At 36.3% G+C, this 26,292-nt stretch overlaps 1 protein-coding gene across 2 annotated transcripts in view; it reads right to left on the reverse strand.

Annotated features, from left to right (window-relative positions):
- SMPD3 (sphingomyelin phosphodiesterase 3) overlaps positions 1-26,292 on the reverse strand; it is a 104,721-nt gene that overhangs the window by 51,047 nt on the left and 27,382 nt on the right. Inside the window, exon 2 of one of the 2 annotated variants that reach the window (XM_039558214.1) lies at positions 24,423-24,564. The exons of the other annotated variant lie outside the window; for it this stretch is intronic. The gene's annotated coding sequence lies outside the window, so the exon portion shown is untranslated. The remainder of the gene's footprint in view (positions 1-24,422; positions 24,565-26,292) is intronic. 2 annotated transcript variants of the gene reach the window in all.

Below are 26,292 nucleotides of genomic sequence, written 5' to 3' on the forward strand. Positions count from 1 at the left end.
GAAAGGGCTAAATATGTACTTCAGTGGTGATTATTTCCAAGAAATTCATTAAAGGCAAATGGGTATCACTTGAATTTTAATTCAAATTCTAATTTTAATCTGAATAGTTAATATAGATCTTGCCTGACTGTTAAGAATATATTCTTGCTCCTGATCCCACTGTACCCTGCTTAGATTTGCTCAAACTAATTGTGTATGGTGTTACTGATTAAATTCCCTGGGAAAGAACACAATACTCATATATAATGACTAATTCTCTCATCTTATTGATCCCAAGTTCAGAATCATTATGTCAGTGCAAATGCAGAATACAGGGAAGACAGATGCTATGCTTGGATCATAGAGAAGGCTCATACCGAGAGCAGCAGCTCATAGCAGGCATAACTATTTCCCATTAAAGACATACACAGTTACCTACTTCATTGTGCATTAATTTCCTTCTCCCACCCACCCTCCAAAACAAGTTCTGACAAAACAAATAAATACACATACCCCAAAGTACCACTTGGAAGCATTTGGCATATTCATATATTATTCACTGTAAAGACCCACAATGCATCCTCCAGCGAATTGTCATTAGAAACAGATGAAAGAGCATCACTTCCAGTGACCTAAGGACTGAGGGAAAGATCAGATTCATGCAGGCAGCTACCTGCTGCTAAATAAGAGCTACAATTATTTCTCATATTCCTTCAGCTAGGCTTTGTCTCTTGTAGGGCAATCTTCACCTTTCAGCCTGAAATCTTTGAGGTCTTAGAAATGCATTCCCAGAAAGATCACACCCTTGAGGCAGAATTGCATCATCCCTTGATTCATAATGCCCCTGGTAACTGAGCCCCATTCACCAGTTTCTCAGCAAAGGCAACCAGCTGGCAGTGCAGCTACCAAAAGAGTGGAGACCATTGTGCAAATGCAGAGATCCAGAATGACTCTTCCAAAATTAATTCTATCTAATTGCACGTGGGAATATAGTAAATAGAAGAAGGAATTAAAATAAATTAATTCTTCCAAATTCTTTCTCTATCCTACTGAGGGAAAACATAAATTTTAGAGTCAACTTATCCCAGCCTCATTATCTCCTAGGGAGAGGGCTCTGACCACCCAAAGGTGCTTCTCAGTCATTTCTGGGATTTTTAACCAGAGAAGGTTTGTTCAGCCTGAGTGTGCTGAAATTGCTCAGCTCATATTTAGTATCACACCCTGAGATAATGAAGATAAAATTTAAAGCACCATTAGCACTCAGTACAATCTACTAAATGATGTCAAAGGGATTCTTGAAAGCTACTCCTCATCTCCTGTAGACAGAAGAGGGGAACTTAGCAAGAGGTAACCCTTTGCATGCAAATAGCAAAGCAACGTGAAACAATGTGAAACAACAAAAAAGAAGCAAGCAATATTATATTCATAAAAATAATGCAAGAAGCTCCCAACAAAGCAGTAATGCTCCGTATTTAACCAGCAGGATATTGCTGCTTTCACAGGAAAGACAATATCACTCAGAAATTCAGTGTTAAATGCTCTTCAGCATTTTTTTTATGTTCAGCAGTGTGCATTGTTTATCAGATTCGTTGTTTTAAGTGCTTGCACTGGAAATGCCAACCAGAATTTTTCTCCAACAGGACAGTTTTTAAACCAGATGTAGATGTAGGCAAAAACCCCTACCAGTACAGAGGTTACAGTGCATGAGAGATGAAATAGATCTGAATCTATTTCTTTGCAAGGCTTAGGAAAGAACCTATCTTGACAGAAATGTTCTGCATCAAGAAGGAAAAATCAGAGCTCCACAAACACTGGAGAAATACACAGGGATTTTTTAAAATTTATTTGCATTTTTGTTATTTATTCTGCTTTATTTTTTAATTGCTACCTCTTTTAACATTCTGGAATGTGTGTTCTGTCACTGACTTTAGGGAAGCATGAGATAACCTAAATTATTCTAATTAAAATTTGTCTCCATCTACAATGTTATTTAATAACTTTCCTTCCTACTGTTCTAACTTTATATTAGTATATTTAAAAAGGCCCTTTAAAAGTCTTTAGATAATTTGTTACTATTGCAAGTTAAATAAGTATGGGTACTATATAAATTAAACATGACACATGGAAATATACCTTTCAATCTCTGTCAGGCAAAATTTCTAATCAAAGTAAGAAAGTTCTTCCTAAACTATATCTAAATAAGAGCTAGAGGAGTTGGTCACAGGCAGGAGCTGGGACACCTGTCAAAAAACAATCAGGAGCACCACAAAATTTGTCCTCAAGAGAGAGCTTAACTTTGTACCACGCTAACCACGCTCCTGACTTTACTCACCAAAGATGTCTTCTATACGAACTGATGAGCATGTAGGTGTGCATCAACATTCCTGGATGTATTTGCATATATTAATATTGATCAGCAGAACTGTTAAGCTATTTTATCATCACACATGTAAAGGCTGTAGGAAAGAACTGGTGGATTCACTGTGGTGTATGTTTAACACTGCCAGTTCACTCTTCTTCATAGTATTACATTATTTTTATTATACAAAACCTTCCTAAAGGCAACAAAAAAGAATTTAAAGTAATCACTGATAATATGCAAAGAATAAAAAATACTTAATATCTCTCTCTTCTGTGTGCAGAGAAGGAGAAAGGGCAAGGGAGAAGGAATTTCCCTTGTGTAAATCTCTTCTGGAGATTAATTCAATATAGTACACGCCCCTGTGGTTTAAGAAACTCCAGATACATTAAGTATACATACACCTGTTCATTGTCTCACAGATACAGAAAAAAAGGATATGTCTTTCAAGAGACACTAAGACAGAAACAAGAATTGCACTCATGAAGGAACTAAACAACTGCCTGTCCCCCTCACAGCAGGAAAACCTCCTCCTATTAAAATAAATGCTACTGTAATGGGAGCTGATCTGCATAATGTTATGGTAACACATGCAGTTCCTTTCTCTGAACAAAAGATGTTGTTTTTTCAAAATTAACTTGAAATCAACCCACTAAAAGTTGCTTACAATGAATAGCTGCATTACTGGACTATCTATTCATAATTGTTAGTTTACATTCCTCTCGAACATAAAGATAATTTATACTATAAAATGAAATGTTCCTTGTATCTCTGAATCACAGTTAGTTGTGCTTTGGACAGACATTCTTCAATAGCTTTGGTATCCCTTCCAAATTGGTAAGAGGTTTATACACAACCTGTGTGCCAAGTAGTGCTCATTTTTGCTTTTAGAAATGCAGTTGGCAATAAGTAAACTGGAAAAATTTGCAAGTTTTCTGAATCTTGTTCTCAGTTAATTCTAAGTGCTCTCTCTTTTCTCCCAACTTGCTTGCAATTCATTACACTTCAGCTTTTCTTCTTGGCCTTGATAAAACCTGACACAGTAGTTTTCTTTCTTCTTAATTAAAAATATTTTTTACTTTGTTGTAAGGTTTTGGGAATGACTTTACTGTATTTGGCAAGGGAGGATACTTGAAAGAAAATACTCTGTAGGTCTTTCTGCATCAGGTCTGTTTCTCTCTGTTTGCCTGAAATTGTGAGGCTTTGTATTTGATAACCCAGATGGTCCCTTCTAGTCTTGCATGCCTTAAAAAGGACACCGAGTACTGTAAACTGATGCCACATGGCATACAAAAATCACAAAATTCTTTAAAATGTCATGCAGCTACCAAGCAAGTTTTAGCCCCATTAACGCAGATTCATTAAAGGAAAATTACCATTTTCAAATGCAGTTTGTGTTAACAAGCACTGAAATCAGCATATTAAGCTAGTTTTACCATTAAACAAAGGCATAAACACAGCATCTCTCCCCAAGATCTGCAGCAGCATAAGTATGATTATTGAAAATAAATGAAATCCAGAAAACACAGAAAACCCTGATATTTCACTGGATGTGATGATCCTAAAAACAGTCACCAAGATGTGTTTTTGTGTGGAGATGGGTATTTGATAAGTACCTGAAGAGCACTCTCCATCACTATTGTTATGATCTACATCTTGTCCTCAAAGGTTTTACATCTTTTTGCAGCAACAACTGTGTTTCACTGCCCCACCAGGATGGCAGCTAGGGACTGGCCTCACAGGGACCCCTCACATGGTATCCAGTATAAGGGAACAATGCTAGATTTTGTACTAGGAGACTGAGTTTGTACCCCAGGAGTAGCATTTGTTTGTACCCCCAGGAGTAGCATTTGTTCCTGTGCATATTCTGGTGAATAACCTTCATGGAAGTTAAGTGGTAATGGGCAGCTCAAGACTGGGAAAAACATTCAACCTGATAGACAACCCTGACTACACAAAACCACCACTAAGTTGTGATGCCAAGAAAACAAATAACTCCAGCAGGGATCCGAGGCAACATGGTTTAGAAGCTAGGAATAAGCTAGCAAGGAAACATGAAGGAAAGCACCAGCACCAAATCCAGTTTGCAATAAATATGGAGATGCATTCTGGAAAAGTTAATACAAATTGGTGTAACAATTAAAAAGGATCTGAAGCACTGCTCTTTGCAAGGCACCTCTTTCAGGGTACACTGCTTACATCTCATCCTTTTCTGGGATCCACATCAGGTATCCAAACATTCACTATGGCATTACTATTAAGAGTGCATTTGAGAAAGCACGAGGTGGGTTTGTAAGCAGGTTGCTATTAAGAGTTAATTAAGATTGTTTGTCCTGGAACTGTGGAACCAGTATGAAGTGTTATCAAAGGTCTTCCAAATGATAAGCCTTTCTAAATTACCCTTGCTTTCACATGAGGGATTTTACAAAGGCAAATGAACAGTTTGGTGCTCAAATGCCTTTAAAAATGTCTTTAATAGAAAGCCACCAGGGAAGTGAGTTAGTGTTACAGCTCTGACTTTTCCAATACTACAAGTCAGTCCTTTGTTTCTCCTCTACAGAAAGAGCAACAAGCTTCTTGTAATTAAGAATTTCACCCACACAGCATTGAAGGTGGGATTTTCTGATCTCCTTAGAAGTCAGTAACTTAAATAAGACTCTGTCTTTGCTTTGCAGGGTTCACAGAGCTTCCATCATTATCTTTTCAAACAATCTCCTCTAAGCATCTCTTATTTAAATACTCTTGTATCAGCCCACAACGGTCATTTATCTAATGATTTGTTTGCTTTCCCTACTTCCCCCACTGATCTATCAACATGGTCAGCTAGCTTTTTGTCCTTTACAGGATCAAGGAAATTTTAACCTAAACCTCTCCAGAAAACAACACTGCCCATAAAATATTAATCTAAACAATTCCAAAATGCAGCAGAAGACAGTAAAATCACTCAGAGAAATAGGCAAGGAGGAAGCAAAATCCCCTATTTTGGACAGAGGAAAGAGTTTACTAAAGCAGCAGCACCTAAACACAGAGATGGGAGGTCCCTACTTCCTATCCCCAGACAAAGGTGTAACAACAGAATTCTCCCAAATACACCCTTGTCACAACTCTTCTCTGTTTATAATTGGGGCAATTCTTATTTAAGGCTGCTGGCAGGCTTTTGCTATCATTTACCCAACCACACTTACTCTAATCGGCTGGGATAGGATAAAGATCAGAGAACCAGCAAGCTCACAGTTCTCCTTAAAAGGATTGCAAAGCAATGACTCCAACTGCAAAGGGTCTTCATTAATGCATATATAAACTAAATAACACTTGAATTATTGCAGTATGTGTTTCTGAAGTCCAGGCTTTGCTCTGTCAGAAATACAGATAAGCACCAGCTGTGAAGTTTGGAACTGTCACATTGCAACTCTAGATGTGAACCAGGGTCTCACACCATTTACTAATAGCCTTTCACATTTTGGAAATTTCAAAAATTCACTGGCTTTTTCTATCATATTTGTTCTCCTTTTCTGTATCTTATATTAGGGTGATGCTATAGGTAGAATCAGGCACGTGGTTATATATGAAAAAAAAGTGCTATTACAAACATATTTAAAATACACTGTTAAAATACAAAGAAATAACCTGTGATTCACGTAGTACAAGCCACCTATCCATACACAAGTTTAAAAATTGAGTAAGTGCAGAGCATACAGTACAGGAAGTTTTCCAGAAAGTAAAAAAATATACTTTTAGTTACTGACTGCAAGGAAAGCACCCAGTGTCCTATTGAGATCCTTGTATTATTCATCTAATTTTACAAACAAATACTGCAGAAAGAGGAAATTTATTTTACATATATATTCCTGATTCCCTAGTTCAATAAAAATCATTAAACATTTATTGATTCATCCACCTCTACTTACAGATAGAATCAAACTGCTAAAAATTTCACCTGCTGATAGCAAAGTATGAGTTTTGGGAAAAAGCTCAGCACTTTCCAAGATCAATTGATCAAGTGCTTTTGGAATCCAGCAGCAAAAACTAGGAATCTTGACAAGAGCACTGCAATCAGAGCGCTAATGGAACACATGTTGCCATCACAGTACAGACAGAAGAGGTAAAATGCTATTATTATTTGTTATTACTGAACCCTGCATGCCTGGATGTCCATCTGTGCCTGCAAACACTTGCACAGCATTAAGCTTCAAGGAAAATAAAACTACAAGAGTATAAGAAAAAAACTGTAACATAAAGGAGAAAAACCCCACAGCAGAGGCCATCCTTCATAGCTCACACCATAACAGATAGTGAAACAAAACCTTCTGAGAAGAGCTTTCAGATCAAATGTTTCTCTCTTTTTTTTTTTTTTTTTTGCGAAGGTCACCAGCATAGACTTCCACTTTCTGTGCATTCATGATGAGGTGTTTTAGAAAATCCCTAAACAAAGCAGAGAATGTCTAATAACATCTCTTATGTATTGGTTATTCTTTTTGTGGAAAAGACACTGTATGTGATTGCACTTGAACTGCTCATCTCCTTACCTTGATCACCTTGTGGTCTGCATTCTTTTAACTCATCAGTTCTCCCATCCAAATTTAATATTGCTTTCACTGCCACCATTTTTTCATTACTTATTTTCTTCTATCTCCACTACAATAATTCATATTTAATTTAGCTATTGATGTATATTTTGATAGGTTGCTATATGAATCTCCAGGTTAATAAATTTATGTTATAAACAATTCTATCAATATCAAACACACTGAAATACTTATATGTTAGGACCAAACCTACCCAGGTGTCAATGGATTATGTTGAGACTGTTGTATATTGATTTTTTCAGGATGAGCTGTATTACCATTATTTTAATTTTATAATAAAGTCAGTACACTCTTCACAGCTAAACATGTCCAATAGCATTAAAGAGTGACAATTGTACAAAATTTCCAAATACTGTGACAACCAACATTACCAAAATGAAATTTTAAGCACTGGCATTAAAACAATGCTTCTCAAAAATAAACATAATAATTTGAAGAATTTAGAGCTTCATAAAGTACAGCTATCTCCTTACCAGCACAATCATTAATATATGATATTCAGTTTAGGGATTTTTCATTTTTGTCAAGATCTGCTAGGAGGGCTGACTCAATCAGCTTTCCTAACAGCAAAAGCAAGGAAACGAGCAGCACTGAGCCCTGTCAGGCAGCCTCATAGCAAAACTCAGAATCACTTTCCCCTGATAGCAGAATTATAAGCATATTATAGAGGTCTTAATTAATATTTTTTTTCTCAGACATACAGTTCAACTCTAGCTTTTTTGCTTGGGCAGTAATTAAGCAAGCTCTATTTTATTCTTAGATTTTAGAATTGCATGGGGATACTCAACAGACTTCACTACCATCTTGGGAAGTCCTAATCACACAGATCTGCTGCACTGACTTTAAATATTCAAAGAGATTCCTATGAGAGACCCCCATTGCCAGTGTTACATGGCTGGTAATATTTTTACTATAATCCCTCCTGCCAGCCCTGGATTATAATCAACTGTGCCCAGCTCCGGTTTACATTTTAGCCCATTCTTTGCCTGTGATTTTCCCTTTCACTCTGCAAATCAAGGCTTATTTGGGAATGTACAATCTCCATTTTAAGCACATCTTTCAGGACTGAAGCTGGAATCTGCTCAGCATATGAAGATTAGCTCACGATCACATGCTACGATCGAGCTGCAAACCCGAAGCTTCTGGTCTTTGTTAGACAAACTAATCCACTACAGGAAAAGTCAAGTGCCAATCTCCTGAAAACATTCCTGAAGAAAACGGGAGTGGATAAGGGGTAACACATGCTAAAGAGAAGGCATCTGTTTATTAACTAGATGTTGTAATCTGCTTTCTATTTTCCCAATGCAGTTAGAGTTAATATTTATGAGGCACACTTTCAATCAGGTGGTTAATTTCTGCATTCAGACAATCTGATGGGTTTAATTCAGAGGCATGTCCTCACTTACGCATCAGCATACTAAGCTCATTTCTTGTGCAGTGCAAGGTAGGTAGATGCCATACATAGAGTTACCACTTAAATCATGTTTCCAGGTGCTCTCCCTGACAATGCACGATTAAAGTATCCTCTGTGAGCTGATTTCCTGTGATTCACAATCAAAAAGCTTTGCTTTAACCACTTGTTAGGGCTAAAATTTCGGTTTTATTTCAGGTACACAAGACTCATCTAGCTGCCATGTCCCACTGTTTCCTGGCTCTTCCCACCCATTAACATAGCTGGAAAAGTCGCATTACTCTCTAGAGAGAGTAAATTTATACATATTGTTTTACAAACATATTACATTTGAGGCCTGCTTAGTTCATTAGCTAATATAAGTAAATGAATTTTTTTGAAAAACAGTTTTGCTCCAAGCTGGGTCACAAACATAATAGCAGAGTTCTTTTTAATATGGTATCAGCAGGCATTCAAGAATAATGTCAAGTGGTCATTTTGTGGGGCAACAGAAGTTTCATTCTAGTTCCAGCTGCAGAATTTGGCATTATGCAATTTAGCTGCTAAAAGACCAACAGAAATCCAAAAGTGAGGGTGTAAGGTAAAGGCCTCGTTTCTTACAAGAAAAATTCTGCGAAGTTGATACATGATTATGGATATTTTCAAGGGAAAAGTTCATTACATTTACACGTTGATCAGTACACAACCCCACCAGGCTACAACCTGAAAAATATAATCAGTTCAAGGAATTCTTTAAAAATATGGAAAGCATAAGTTTCAGTAACCTATAGCTCCAGATCCTTTCCCTCAGCTTAATTATTTCATAAGGTCTTACAGGAAAGGATTGAGGCTATGAAAATCTTTGTTAAGTCAGAATTACTACTCCCATGACTTTCACAGTCAATTTTGTAGATAAATAAGGAGCCAGCCTCAATTGCTCAAGGAATTCCTTCTTCATATGGAGTCACAGGGAAGTAGTTTACTATGCAAATGAGGCATTCCAAGACAGACTATAGCAGACATACATCCAAGACAGGCAATCATGTACATCACACACAAAATATACATTTATCATACAAAATTAGTGTCCCTCATCTGCGTATTGTTCCTGTAGCTGCGCTATGTTTTGATGTAACAGCTGTTATGCAGCAGCTCCTAATTAGATTTTCTGCTCTCATCCACCTTTCTATACTTTAGCCTCATTAACACAGTGCTTGCAGATGTCAAGAACAGCTACACTGAGCCTGATTCACTACAAAGGCTTAAATATGTGAAGCTTTAGCTGCCACCTCAAAAAAACACTCCCAGAAAGAACCAGTGGTTGACAGGACTCAGATGCATTAGTATCTTAGTTACATTTAAATTTTAATTTCTAGGTCCCCAGCTTACACAGCTGTACCCAGTAGATCTAAACCTCAAGCCACATACTTTGGTTTGGTAAGTTTCTGTGCAGTAGCAGACCAGCTTTCTAAATGTCATTGCAACATATATTAATCCTTTTTATACTTCCACATAACTAATAGTAATAGATTTAGTTACCTTTCTGGCTGATTTCTTGTTTTAGCTGCTTTTTGAATGTTAATTATTAACACTGACAAAGTGCACTTGCAGCTGTGCTGAACATTTCTTAGTGTTGCTGTGGCCTGGAAGGAAGGAAACCTCTTTGGGATATTATATAAGTGTAGTTACCATGAATATCACTTTATTGCTTTATGACCTCAGCAAAAATCCGCATGCAAAAACACTGCAATTTAAATATTTTTAATTAGCTGCTATTGAGTTAAAGACAGTTATCTTTAATATAACCCACCAAAAAAAATCTAAACAGACTTTAAATTTAGGAACTGATTAACTTTCTGCTGCTTTCAGTCTCAGTCTTCGAGACTGGCATTTCTAGTGCACAAAGTAACCTCTCAGAGACTTGAAAAAGTGTCAGTAAAATATCCCATAGAATTTCTACTTACATAACCAATCCACAGTCTTCAAAAAAAGTTTAAGTAAACCAACCTGGCAAGCTCACCATGTTATAAACAGCTCTGCCTCTGCTTTGCATGTATTTGTGACTGGAGGATGGAGAAACAAATAAAGCAGCAGGAAAAAAAGAAAATAAATTGAGATGTTTAAATCAGAAAGGTTTTGCTTCAAGAAGTAAGTGTGTGAAGGTATTAATAAAATGCTTTTCAAAGCAGTCACTAAATCAAAACATTCAAATGGGACAATATTGTGGAATTGTAACATATAATTCTAATCAAGGTCTTATTGATTTATGACCATCTTAAATATTGACTGAGAATTATACTCCCTAATATCCTGTCACCCCCTCAACCCAGAAAGCACAGAGTGGGAGAGAGAATATGGAACAGGGCCCTTTTCTTGAATCTAAGGAAAGAGTACTAATGTAGTGAGGAACAAGCTGTAACTTCATAGAATGATGCAGCATTAAGTAAACACATCAAGTACATTAAGAAAAAGGAGATTTGTCTTTGATAATTAACAAATATCTAAAGATCAACCGTAAGCATAGAAAAATCACATTTAAGGAGAGAAACACAAAATTAATTTTGTCTTACACCAGTCCCATGCGTGAGTTTTGTTAGTGGTCCTCCTGTGAAATATTTTGTTTATCCCCATATTGCCCCTATAAATAGGCTGTGGACATATGTGAGAGTAGAATACTACTCCAACAGCTTTACAGAGACAATTAAATAGATAGAATTCAAGCCAGAAACCATTCTTTCTTCATTGAATCTTATCCATTTTATTATTAATTTTTCAGGGAACTTACTACATACACTGTATGTTTTGAAACACCAAATTCTCTCATTCCATGAAAATAGGAAACTGTCACGTGCACACAGAGTGAAGGGAACAACAAAGACCAGATTAGTGCATAACATTAAAAATACAAATGGCAAATTATAATGCACATGAAAGCTCCAAGTAGTGCACAGTCACATGCAAAGGTACCTCCTACCTATCACACAGATCTTAATTTCACAGCATCCATCTCTGTGTTGCTACACCCCAGGGAACAGTGTTGGCATGGTAACTGCAGGCTCTACGTCTTTCTTTTTTTTTCTATTAGCAGTCATATGAGTTTTTTGTTAGCTTCAAGATCAGGTAAATTTAGACTGATAGCACTGCTTATTTGGGGAAATAAAGAAGAGGGGGTTTGTCTGCAAATACAACCAATCCTGCATGAGGAAAGAGCAGAAGCACAACTTAGATTAAAACAAAACAAAACAGCAACAACAAAAAATTCATAAGGAAAAGTTATACATGTCTATACTCCTCAAAACAGTGTCAAGAAAAAAATATACATCAACAGCTTTGTCAGTCTGTCTAGAGTCATGTTAAGGACAGAATGGACTAAATTTCATTTTCACTCTGATATCTTCATTATCAATTTCAGTAGAAAAGCAGAACGTTCAAAATTGGAAAAAGTCTTTAAACACGTTACCTTAACAGTCATCATCTTAGTAGATCCAATCTTATGTACAGAAAAAATGGCAACTTAAATTTTAAAACAAAGAAAAGAGTGCCTCATACTTCCATTATTTTTATCACAGAATAACAACTTCAGGCTAACAAAACACTAGATATTAGAAGACCATCAGAAAAAAAAAGTTGAAATCACAATGCATAGTGCTTAACCTTATCTGTAAGTGTCTCCAGGACTGCCTCAATGACCAAGTGAGCCATTTCCTATTAGTGTAGCCTTTTCTACTTTCCCTTAGCACAAGATACGCTGACATAATTCACTCAAAGGCACGTGGTACATAACAAATAACTTATGAATTCATTAAACAATGCTTGTAGTGGACATGTTATGGAGATGCCCAGGGGGCTCTAATATATCCCATGGCAAATACTGAGTGAATGAAGTAGTCTTGTCAGTCTAAAGGTTTATGTAACTTTCTTTTTTATACATGCATGAGTTTACTCAGTAGTTAGGAAATGTTTATTTTTGAACAAAACAACACTCCAGGCATTACAGGCACCTATAGTATGTGATGCCTCTCTGCACCACCATGTAGGAGTAGTGCTAACTCTTCTTGCAGAAACAGAGAACACGGTTCTGATGCTTTCTAGAAGTTTTTATGATTGTGAATTAGGTGGGCTGTCACACTGGTATCTCAGCTATGTTTTGTTCTTTCAAAGTGTATCTCATTTGCCAGACAATGATGTAAGAAATAGAGCAATAACAGATTATCTTTCTTTTTTAAAAGTCAAATCTCTTTCAAAAGCACACTATCCATTTCTTTCAAACTGCAGTCTAGGCAACCATTAATCAAATCTCAAGTTCGTTCTTTTCCAGTTCCTTAGACCTTTTAGAAAAAAAAATTTAAAAGCAATATAATTAACAGAAGTGTCTTGGCTGCTTGTAATATCCCTCCCATGTCTCAGTTCTTCCACTTCACCTCACCTAACATTAGATCTCTAAAACCACTGCCCTTTCTTGCTTCCCATCAACAAAGCTGACCTTTCACAAAAGCATTCAAAATGCTTTGGCCATCATCAGTGGGACAAGTGGATGTGGAAATTCTTTTGTATTCATGTTCACATAACCTAACAATTGCTACCTGACAAAGAGAAGCCAGAAAGCCGTGTCAGCCTCAGTGTTGTGTGCCTGATGTTTGCAGAAATGGCATTTACAACGACTGCAGGTGTGAGAGGGGGTGATCTGGGCCTTTCATGTTATGCTGTTACTTTACCATTCAATTTTGTAGAACTCAAAGTGCAACCAATTGCAAGTCAATTCTACAGCAGAGCATTACAGAGCCTATTAGAAATATAAATACTTTAAATCAGGCTATTCCTTCCCTCTCAAAGAAAATCCCTTTATTAAAAACAAGAAGAGAGGGGAATTACCTATGTTTCAAATAAATGTTTACGAGATGAACAACTGAAGCAGCATGGTGCATTTACACTTTTACTATCAGAAAAGAAAAATGCAAACCTGCTCTGATTAATACCTACAATCCCTACTTTTCTGGAGAGCCCAGTTCTCGCTAGTAGAGGTTATTGGCAGCATACTGATTAAGCAGGTATGGCCAAAAAACAATCAGGAACTCAAATAAGTATTTAAGAGCTTTTCTTCGTGATTGAACAATAGGGCACTTCATCTCCACTTGAGCTCAGTTCACCTTCATGAGCCTCAGTCTGCAGGGCTCTGCTTGTAGTGTGAGAATCCAGGCCTGGCAGTATGGGTTAACCAGTGTTTCTGGCTGACTGACACAGAGTTCTGTGCAGTAGCTGTACAGCAGTTCTGGAGTGAACTTGCCATCTAAACATAACATTTCTTATATGGGCAGTGAGAGTTAAAAAACATTAGAATTTAAAAATATATATAGTTTTTTTTCCATAAGGTTTAAGTGTTACCACTCAATTCCATATTGTTCCCATTGGCCAGAAACACCTTTAAATTTTATTTTAATTAATTTTATTTTATTAAATTTATAAGATCACCTACCTTTTTTTGTAATTTAACATTTTTAATGACTCTCACACCCCTTTGTGCAAGAGAGAGAGGACACCTTTAGTGCCCAAAATGGAAGTGCAAGACTAATTTCAAAACACCTAATAGTGAAAGAGCTGCCCATTTGCAATAATAACAAGAACTTCACCTCATTTTTAAGACAAAACAGCCATGAACAATTTTAAAACTGAATGCTAAAACAGCTAATATTTGAACAGCACCAAAATTACATAAAACTAGATATACACAATATACTGAATAGAAGACCTAGTTATGTCTGGAAGTTCTTATCCAAATTACTGTTAGACCAGATTGTTTGTCACCCTGAGATGTAACTGCAAATGACTGGACATAATTATATAATACTATGAGCTATTTGTTCTGGGTGTTATATGTAAAGATTTCTTTTCAAATACGTGCTAGTCATCACTGTCTAAATTATTACCAAAGTCATTCAATAGAACCCTTTGCAACATGCTATTTCATAGCATGGCCTAATCATATGCTATATCAAAATAAGATTTGGTAAAGGCAGTACAGGAAATAAAGGAAATAAGATTACACTAATTCAGACACTGAATAAAGAATGGAATGACTCTCTTAATTCAGGCAATTTGAATTATTAATGAACTGTTTGCATCTGTAAAGATTCTGTAGAGACTTATTCTATTTCCTCAACCATCTGGATCAGGAAATTGGAATTTCAGCTTCTGAAAGGCCAGGTGCAAGATGCTGGAAAGGACTGCTGTTTTCCAAAATTTACTTCACTGACTCAAACAGCATTCCCAGGAAGTCCATCCTCATAAGTGGACAACAAAGTGCCACAGTAAATAGAGTGGGATACTGAGCTAGCACGGTAAACACATGGTCCCAAAATTATTCTCAAACACTGTTAGAAGGTGTTTCTACCATCGAAATACCACAGCAGGAGAGCAACAGGTGTACTGGCAGTTTTGTATCCGAGTTTCTATGTCTATCATCATTCATTACTCAACAGTCAGAGCAGGAAGAGAAGCCCTATTTTCCCCTGCACCTGGTGTCTTCCCCTTTCAGCTCCAAAGAAGAATATTTGTTGTGAAAGTCAATAGGCCATACGAGTTAAATCAGCCCATCAGCTACTTGGAGAACAGAAAGAGTGATTTTCACTCATGAACAAATGCTGACTTTATTTGTTCATTCTTCACACTGGAGAATTCTAACACTTCGCAGGATCACAGATGTGAAATCACTCAGAATACGTACAGTGATTTACATATTAGTAAACCTCTAGGCTTACAGAAATAATCTAATTTGTTCTCTGTACCCAGCAAATTCTACTTAAAGAACAGCACTATCTGTCAATGTCTAAAATTGACTGAGACTTCCCATGAGAAATTTGTTATTACTGCCAACATGACTAAAAGAAATCCCCCGTCCTTTGCGTTAGATATTTTATTCCTTTAATCTTGCTAATTATGTCTTTTATTAAGTCTGTTAATTATTATTTTTGACCTCTCTGCATGCCATTCTTTTGGAAATTTGACAGTCTTTTTACAGACAGTTACTTAGACTTCAAAAATGCCCTCCTCCCTTCTAATATTGCTCTTCCCTTTTAAACTGAAACCAGTATCTAAATCTTACTGTATTTTGAAATTGCAATGAGAGAATTTCCTTCTAGCAAACCAACAAAAATTACATAGGTTTAGGTAAAGAATAAGAGGTGACCCTTTAGGGATTGCTGTTAAGATTTGTGCTCCTGAGCAGCAGTATCTTCATGACAGTGTATCAGATGCTGGTTGAAAAAACACAGGTAACTGCCATACACACTATACAGAGTGCTGTAAAAAAGAACAAGCAACAATGTTTGAAAAAAATTCTAGTACCAAGCCTCAGAATTTTCCATACAAAAGTTAACCGGTCTCACCAGTTGGTCAAACATCATATGCCTTGTAATTGTACAACTGTCAGAAGGGATGCACAGAAACAGAAAATGTTGTCATTGATTTAGGCATACCAGTTGGTAAATACATATCAAATATTCCACAAGACAGTTCTACACTATCTGCACTAAAAAAAGTAATAATCACTTTTTATGATGCTTTACAGTCAGGTGGCCCATGAATAATTTTCCCACCCATACTCTAAAAAATTATTATAGCTACAAGATCCTGCACATTCAAGCACTGCGGCTTCTAAAACGATGCAATCAGAAATCTTGCAAATAAGACAATCAGAAGATAAAGGGGCAGATGGTATTAGCAGTCTAGCATCACTGGGGCTTACAGTAACCACTTCCTTAACAGACATCCCTCACATTTCATCCAACCTCACTGCATCTTTTAAGCATCTATTAAATGACAAAGCAATTCTCATTATGTTCTTGTAAATCTTGCCTAACAAATCAAGTATAGTATTGCCTGTAGTAATCAAAAGTTATTTTTCCAATCCTGGATTCACCAGCACATTTGTCATCCATAATAGACACCTCAGATTTTCCTGATGACTGCAAGTCACCAAAGCCAAATAAATTGCATTACATTTGTTTTGTATTTCCAACTGCATCACTCAGCCCTGCCATTAATTTCTGCCACAACTGAGATGTTCCACACTTCAGCATTTTCCAGTTACAATATACTTAAAACAAGCCCACAAAATAACAATAATAAAAAAACTTCAACCAAAAAATACATTTTTACCACCAATATGCTTGCCTTGCTATCATTCACATGAGACGTGTTTACTATTCTCTCATAAATTTCATCAATGCCTGTTGAAGAAGAAACTTCCAGGGAAATACAGCAGATTTCTGCTGAAAAAGAACTGTGCAAAAAACAACGGCATTTTCAGAGTTGTAAATATTTACCTATTACTGAGCAAAGCATGAGAAATTTATGTGCCAAAGCATGGTCATTAAAGCTGGTTTTGGCAATCAGGTAATGAAAGATTTTACTTTGTATTAATGCCTCATCCTTGACATCTAGCTGTATAGTTTTGTTCTACCATCAGGTTCCACAAATTCTATTTGGAATTACTGAGTATCTCATGCATTGTCTGCAATAATCAGGGCTTTACAATTAATATTTCTGAAGCAAAATATGCTCTAATCCCTTTAGAAACTTCTTGCAAAAAAAGTGTCAAAAGTAAAATGAAATGTACAACTGAGTTTTAAGTTCAACAGTTTCTACAAACACCTGTCAGAAAGCCTTTACACAGTTCCAGACAATCCTGTAGAGAAGACTGGATAGTCTTATAAAGTCACCATTTCAGTCGAGTAAATGAACATATGGCACAAAAGTGATAAGACAAAACAATGACTGCTTTTCATTGTGCTTTGAACTACTCTGTTCTGAATCAGCCAGACAGAAAGACATATTCTCCATATCAGTTTTCAGAGGTACTGATTGATTCAACATTTTGTATAATGCAGAAAAATGTTAACTGTGCAGATGTGTCCTATATCCACAGGTACCTGAACACACTGACTTCCCAAAGACTTAAAATGTTCATTTTTTACAATATTTATACCTCACAAATAAACAAAGCTTATTCAATATCTATATTCCTAAACAATGTTTAATATTCACCAACACATCAGAAGTTTCAGGACTCTTTTTTTTTTCAAAAAAACAAAACATCCATGTCTCTTTGCCATATTCAGCAGCCAACTATGGATATTTCAGCACCTTCCTCTCTCAGCAGCAGACTTCAGCACATCCCCTCAGCTTACTGATACTGGCGATAATTACTGCAGTTTTGCAGAGAGATCCTGACTGCAGCCACGTCCTGCTGTACTCATAGAGAGAGCCCATGGAATTCCCTGAAGGCTGGCCACAGCGGAAGACAGCACCTTCCAACACCTGTCTATCAGGAACATGTATTCTTGACTTTGCTGGGCTGAAGATGCGGCTCCTAAAAAAGTTTGCTCTGTTTTTCTATTAACATCAACAGGAATCACACAGGTGAATATTCACACCAGGTCCTAGCACATACACTTCTAATTTTAGCAATACCAGCATACCAAAGGTAAGAACGGTTCTATACTCAGCTGTTAAAGGAAGAAAGATTATATATAAATGATTATGAACATTTAATAGTAATGTGACTATTCATAGAAGACTTTAAGGAAGAAAAGGTTTCTGCAATGCTACTAACACCGATTTTTATCTTATAAGTACTCATCTCTGCTTCTGCAAGTCAATTTTCATGCACCAATCTTTCTAGACTCAAATGCTATAAACAGCTTTCTTGAAAAGAAAAAATGTCCTCCCTGCAGCCTACTTTTATCAAGATTACACAGCTACTTGGTGTAAACATTCCAGAACACATTCCATTACCAAATTCTTGAGAAGATTTGTAAAATAAAACAAAACCAAGTTACTTTCCCCACCTCAGCAGTTTAGCGTTTCCTCACAAAACCATGAATATGCTATTGGTCCCTGAAAATAACTTCTGTCTGAAGAGTACTGCAGCATGGACAAACTAATGCTCCACAAGGTATTTCTAATGCAAAGCTTTCAAATTTAATACTAGACAAGAAGAACTTTGTGTAATTTCCCAATAAACATATTGCTTTCTAATTTTAAAGACCTATTTGGAAATCATTATGCAGCAACCTTTTCTCCTCAGTGGGATTCAGCAACAGATTAGCAGCAGTTAAAAACCTGAGATTTGTACCCTGTGGTTAAGCAAAGGAAAAAGCCATGCTGGTTGCTAATATTTTGGTCAAATCTGACTTTAAAGAAAATAGGAAGCTTGGGACTACCAACTGTGATTTAAGTACTCTTCTACATGGGACAAGTTCACCCTTTGCAATAACAGGACAAACTTTTGATGACAGGTTTGAGAACCATTCTAAGACTTTCTGCAGGGGAGCAGTTGGACATACAAGAGTCCTGCTGCTCATCACTGCAGTCAGTTGTGAACCCGGTACACATACAAGTGAATCCCATTTCCTCTGACCTCTCTAGTGATTACATTTGGCTTTATGCAAGCAACACCTGCAAATACAATTTTAACATTTGACTGTGAGTATGGCTGAGCCGATTATTGATAACTCAAGCCTACAATGTCTGTGAACTTTTGAGAGATGGAGAGACCCCCCCTATACACAAACATTATGGTTTCCAAACACAAAAAATACTTTAAAATTGTGAGCCTATTGTAAAGATCTTTGGAAAACTTCAACTGCAAAATTATGAGCAAAACAAACAGGAAGAAAATAAATTAAGCCAAAATAGGACAAAATAGGAAACCAGTACCCAATATAGAATGAAGCAAGCTGTAGGAGAAACTAAATGCAAAAAAGTAATTAAAAATCTGTAAAAAGACAGCATTTCCCAAAGAAAGCAAACACACATATCCTTGCCCCCCAAAAAACCCCACCCCACTGTAAATTTCAAAAGACAGTGTGCACTGAAAGAAGCACCAAGAAAGTGATTCAAGAAAGATGAGAGAATTCTGCCCTTAAGTGACAGGAGAGCTAAAACATGCCCTGTGAAGCCTGCGGGAAAGAGCAGATCTGTTCCCCCCTCCCCACTTCAAGCCTTGCCATTACTCAGAGCTGCTCACTTCCACCCCCACACCAATGTTTAGATTCAAGTTCTGTCTGTGGCTCTTGCTCACAGCTCTCTCAGATTTCCAGAGCTCACTCTTCTCCTCACCATCTCCCTGCCTTGCTGAATGTTCTTGCCAACCTAAAATGGACAAGACAAACCTTTATGGAGCCATCACTGCCTCTTACTGTTTTGTACAACTCTGGCCAAAATTACTAGTTTCCATAAGATCAAACTACTAATAAATTGTCCACAATCAAAATTTAGACATGGTTCACTATTGCAGCAAGCACTGATCTCACTTTTGTCATGGCTACACAGTCATCTGAAAATATATTTGGGTCTGGGCTTTAAAATAAGTCTAAAATATGCAAGATTCTTTTCTGTGAACTCCTGTGAAAATCTCTGTATGGAATTATTTTCACAGGTCAGCAAAAGGTCTAAAATACTGAAATATTTCCTCAAAAGTAAAACATTTTCAACTCTCTGCCCCTTGTATCATAATTTAATTTCAAAGTCAGTAATTTTAAATAATTCTGTTTTGATTTTAGAAGTTTTCTTCAGAAAATAACTGAAAAAAAGAATTTTTAATGAAATCCCTAAATATTTAATTTTGAAAACACAAAAGTATAATTTTTCATTAATTTTGGTTCAAAATTGTTTTTTCTTAAGGTGGGAGATAAACAGAAAAAAACCCTATTCAGCTAATTATTTTGCTTTCTGTTGATCCATATTTTCTACATAACCCATGGAAGTAAAAATCATCAAGAAGGTCTATTTCCTTTGTCTACAATATTCTTCAATAGGAACTGGGTTTAGATGGGAAATGGTAAATGCTGTTTTTCTCAGCTGTGCAGAGGCTGGGAAGACACAGCTATAAAGCACCTGCTCATCATCAGCTGGTGAACAGTCAAACATTTGGACCAGTAGACTTAGTTTTAATTTATACTTCCCATGTGCAATCAGGCATACAATTCCATTTTCATACTACATGGAATTAGTGACATTGTTACAAATATAATCATACAGTTTGTTTTACTGCATATGAGTTCCCTGCACATCAAATTTACTAAGCAATGACAAATTTCTGGTCCCCAACTAGGAAACATAGATAGAACTCGGGTGTTTGCAACCCTTCCTTTAACTATTAGCTAGGGCCAAAGTGCTAATCAATTTTTTTCACATTTATGAATAAAACAAAAGTGCAGCTTCCTCAGGAAAAAATACCCAGTTAACTCAGCCTGGTTCTTCATGCACTGTTACCAAGACCTTGAAAAGGAGTGAAAAAACCCTCACCTAAACAGGATGTAAGATTGGTGCTTAATGTTTCATGCTTTCTTTCAGTCCTCTCTTGTTTCTGCGTAAGTAAGACTATTGTTTCTTAACCAGAAATTAGATTTTTATAACTCAAAGTTACTGAGGAATAACTCAACATCAATTTGATCAAATAGAAGTTAATACAAGAATCACAACAATACAGTATTTCAAACATTTTTAGAATAGTCTGTGTGTAAAATACCTAAGTATATAACTTTTTCCTCCCTACAAGTCAAAAGAAATTAGATTTCCTAATATCTCATTTCAGAAGTAGAATTCTGATGTGTATAACACACAAATAATAATTATGTTGATAGAGAATCAGTAGCACAGACAAGATTTTGCTGTAGAGAATAAATTCAAAGGCTAAAGTTGCAGCAGAGGCAGAGTGGAGACATCTTCATGTATCTTGGTGCAGTTCTAAAGATTAAAATTTAAACAACCCGGAGTGAGAATGAGCAAACTTTTTATTCAAATATTTCTGGCTGTTCAAATTTAGTCTCCTCTTAAAGCTCTATTAAGAACCTTTCAGAAGCAAACAATGGGCTTTTCAAAAATGAGACAGCAAATCTCTAATAAAAAGAGCCACCTCTGAGTCAAACAAATGAAGATTATTAAACTATTTTTTTAATAAATGAAAGCATGAAAGAATTTTTTCTCCTTAAAAATGTAAGTATTCACACATAGCTATCAGTCAATAAATACCAATAGATTTAATGAAAAGTGCTTATTAGTTTTCTATTTTAAATTGGTTCATAGGTGTCTGAAATAATCCAATTGTATATTTCATAGTTAAAATAACAAAATGCCTTTGTATATAATTTTTAAGGTGACTGCCAATTTCGAGAAATTATTACATTTCACATAGATAGAAGAGAGATATAAAATAAGTTACTTAATGAAACAGCTTCTCTATATAGGGAAGGTCCTTCCTGTTTGTATTAAGTCTGAACAAAACTTCCACCTAATACAGTAAAATACAAGAATAGAGTAACCTTGGGCTCAGAAACTACAGCTAAGGAACTGCTCCAGTGCAGCTACCACTTCATCCTACTGGCTGGAAAACTACCAAGCTTCTGAGCCTTCCCAGCAGCATTTTAAAGCCAGAGGCAGAAGAGGAAAGAAACAGCAAAGATTTAGACATCAGCTGTCTAACAGGGACTGAGCACTCTCTTGAACTTCAATTTCAGATTAATTTTTGGATGAAATATCTACACACATGGTGTCACTACAAGCTGAAAAGTTGCCAGAATGTATTGGTTGATCTTTTTCAGATTGAAGGGAACAGTGAACAACTTCCATCAGTATTGAGGGCCACAAGAACAGCTGCTGCTGCTGCTGTTGTATCTCAGTTCTCAGATTGCTCCTTAGAAGGAATCACTGAAGTGGTTCTTCTGACCAATTACTAACCAGACAAATACAAGTTAGATATTTGGGGCCTATGAACAGTTTTCCCTGGCTGTGACCCATTTTCCTCATTTGCCAGCTGCAATCTATGTGAACAGAATATCGCCCATGAAAGGATCACAAAAGTTGATTTAAAAAATCAACACTTGGTCTGTAACACATTTGTAAACATGGGAAAATGGTAGGGAGGAATGCAGATGGAACAAATGTTCAAGTATTAGTCCTATTTTTTGTAAAGAGAAGCCTTTGTGATTAGATTGCAAAATAGCACATAAGGATTTTCTTTCAATACAGTAACATGACTCACAACTATTTTTTAATTTACTTTTCTGAGGTCAATAAGATCACTTTATATCAAGAAGGTAGAGACACTCTGCAATAAAAAATTATGTCAGCAGGTATATAGCACACACAGACGTGCCTGTATAGCATGTGCTATATGATCAGTAATACAAATTAAGCAAGAAATTGAAAAAATTTCAGCCTGAGTAACCAAACTTCTGACACTTCCCAGGTCCTTCACCAGGCTGTGTGCCAAACAATAATATTAAGGTTTGTATACTCTAGGAGAAATTGTTCCACCCCAACAGAGATCTTCAAGTAAGACAGTATATTATACACATGAAGCTAAGTAGTGGAAGATGTGCTGTATTTTCCATGAACAAAACCTTAAATATCTTCTTTACTTGCAACTTCAAACGTAGTTTTCTATATGCAATTCATTTTTAACTGTAGATCTTTTTTCCTACTCTTAGAAACATTAATAATAAAATCACTTTCTTTAGCATATAAAAACATCCTCAATTCCCCACTAAATCTCTTTGAATTCTAATCTGTATAAAATATTAATAAAAAAAACCCCAAAACAAACATGTCTAGAATGCAAATTCTGAAATAATTTTGAACAAAACCTTTATTTAACTGCACTCTCCCAGGTCTAAATGTATCAGGTGAAATTGGCCTGTAACTAGAAATGAAGAGTGAAAACAGTCTGGAACTACAGATCCCATCCTCTCCCAGCAGCATTTTCTGATGCAGCTCACAGAAGGGTTGAGGTTGCAAGCACAGGGCAGAAGAAGCACAACCTCTGTAAAGGAGGCATTCCTGTCCCTAAGGTTCCATTGTGTTACTGTAATTTTGAGGATCTTTTATGAGGTCATGCCCCTCCCACAGCCAAGCAGTGGAAGTGTATTGGCCAAAGTATCAACTGAATCTGCAATTAAGAGTCACAGGAAAATGGTTCCTCTATAACCTCAAGTTAATTCCCTTTAGTTCAGCAGGAACAAGTTATGCACCAGCTTGTATATTATTATTATTATTACTGCTTGTATTAGTACATCAAATCATATGTACACACCACATACATTGTTCAGACTCCAGTTATTCAGAGACTGTACAGAAATCAAACCTACCACAGCCACTTATTACCATGCTGTGACTAAAAGATTTCAAGTGCTGTAGAGCTTATGTAAAATGGTCAAAACCACTCAACTCATCCCACAAACAAAAAGAAGCACAGATTTTCTGGAAGATGGCAGCAATCATGCAAAATGTTTGTATTTCACTTATAGAAATGGAAAGTAAAAAAGGAGCTCTCTCAATAACCAGTAGTCTCACAGATTCTTTGGATGCAATTAGTTGCAGAATTTGCTCCATCCAAAACAAGTTTGTAAAGTCCTAAAACCTAACACAAAATTTTCTCAACCCAAGAAAAGCCTTTAAAGTTTTTAAACCTAACATACATTTTTGTATTCTGTATTTTACCCTCCTGAAAAGGCTACATTAACACAAACTGGGACTAGAGTCTAAATTAAAAGGCACAATAAACATTAAAAGACAGCTGCCTCTACAATAGGAGAGGTGTAATTTTTGCTAAGTAACTCACTGAACTAGAGTAAAAAAAAATATTTACGCCACTGGAAGGAGGACTTTTGGCTTCAAAACAGACTTTGGAAGAGAAGAGGTTGCTTTCTGCTAAACAGCTTACTAGTGCTGATGAAAGCCTACAATACAAAATCTTTTCAAGGCCATGCATTTCAAACCCATGAAAAGCAATCTGGTTAAACTCAAATTATCAGTTTCCTACCAACTTAATTCCAAACAACTCAAATTTTATATCTGAAAGCTTACACTTAGGCTTTAAAAATATTTAAAGGAAATTAAATGTACCTCCAACTACTAAGTGAATTGCTAATGCTGAGAGTCTGATCTTTTTAAAATCAACTCCAGATTTGATAATTCATATTCTATCAGTTGAGCTACAGTAGCAGAATGAAAAACAGATGCTACCAAATCCACACAACATGTAGACTAGATTTCAATAAAATCAGAAATGCCATAAAATCACACTGAAGGTTCTAGAAATCTCACGTACCATGGGTCAGTAGCAGGAGTTAAATGGTGTCACAGCCTTTTAAACCAGAGAGAACACAAAAAACCTTCTCTGCAGCTTAGCTGTCTGCAAAAAGCGCTCACCATTTCAGCCAAAGAAAATATTCTTGAAAACACAGCCAGTCCTAAAATGATAGAAAATCAATATAAAACAAAGAGTTAAGGACTACTGCAGTAAAGTACTTTTTCTTCACATAGACTCATGCTGGAGATCAGAGGGAGCTACAGAGGTGAGTACCTGAGCTGCAGAAGCATTCTTACAGTCCTGCAAATGCCTACATTGCTATAAAACATGCAGGGCAGTTACTTGCATGTGTTACTTCCAGAATGTTCTTTGCATCCTAGTTAACATTGCTCCATATCAAGTATCCTCATGGTACCTCGAAGCCAAAAAGACCCCAGAAACACTGTGGCCAATGTGAGCAATTGTCTTACTAACTGACACGGCTCAAACCCCAAATGGCCTGTAGATAACTTAGAAAAAAATTAATTAATGACCTAAAGTCTTTCCCATTGAAAATACAAGCATGGAGAGAGCATCACAAAAAAGAAAAATACAGGAGATGTCTGTATGTGTCCAGCAGCGCCTGTAAAAACACATTCTATTAAAGAAAATGTCTTTTCCATTGTGCTGCCTGGCAACTTGCCTAATTACTCTGGTAAAAAAGAAAAATGGATGAAAAACGATCCTGCATAGCTTGTAGCTCTCTATAAGCTCTTTCTAACTTGAAAATTTTATTTGCTCTAAACAAACGTTAATTTCACTGCTAAAATGTCTAGGATTGCTGAGAGGTTAACAAGATATACTTTAAGCAGCATTTTAATATATTTTATTATAGCAAGACAGTGATTACATTTTATTAATAAAAAAAAGCAGTAAATCCAAAGTTTTTATGGACTTATTCCCCTAAAGATCCACAGTAATTTTGTAATACTTATCTCAAATGCTCTACTTTCTAAGTGGAAATTCCTTCATATCCATCTCCCACAGTGTTTGGTTCTGTTGCCAAAAAAACTGATTCAGTGATAAGGCACTAACTAACATGAGCTGATTAAATTTCAACTCTGCATATTATGGTTTTTGGGAGGAGGGGTTTTAATTAAAAGACAGGCTCTCAAAAGCCTCTAACTCTATACTGTACTCCTTCCTTCTTGGTCTGAACTTACTGGTATGTCCATTCAAAATATTACCTGCTGATTTGAGCACCCAGTCAGTTCCACAATTTAATATTAAGTCTATCTACCAGATGGCTCAAACTAGGGTCTTAAATGTTTTAGCAACCATCACAGAGCAAAGCAGTGAGCAGAAGAAAAATGATGGTATAACCCTGCAAGCACCTCCACAAAATTTAACAGCCCTTTAAAGTTCCCAGTTAAGTTTAACAGCAGGCAGGCAACCAAGTATGCAAGTCCCTGAAGTGGAACACGTAATTCTGACATCAATCTAGCAACCCTGGCATCAGACCCTTTTTTCTGTCCTTCTCTTTAAAGTGAGAGAACAGACAACAGAAGCTACATATATTTCCATTAGAACTTCTGATAGAAACTTGAGATGCAATGACAAAATTGACAGCTTTACTTAAAGGAATTCATCTTGAGGGCTGTTGCAGGATATCTAGTTGACTTGCCTCTTCCATTGCTGGGCAAGAATGATGTATAACAGCAGTGCTGAAATTACACTTGCTCTGTATCCTGTTTGCATTCTATTTTATTAATTCTGTCAATGAGAAACATGCTATGTTTGATTTTCTCCTGACAACAGTTCAGTGGGGGAAAGCAACAAGCTTAAAGACAGCTCAAGAATGTTTAATTGCTTTACAAAAGGGGACACTAAAGGACCTAACCTGAGCGCA

This window comes from Corvus cornix, chromosome 11, assembly GCF_000738735.6.
Source record: "Corvus cornix cornix isolate S_Up_H32 chromosome 11, ASM73873v5, whole genome shotgun sequence".
Lineage (NCBI taxonomy): Eukaryota > Metazoa > Chordata > Aves > Passeriformes > Corvidae > Corvus > Corvus cornix.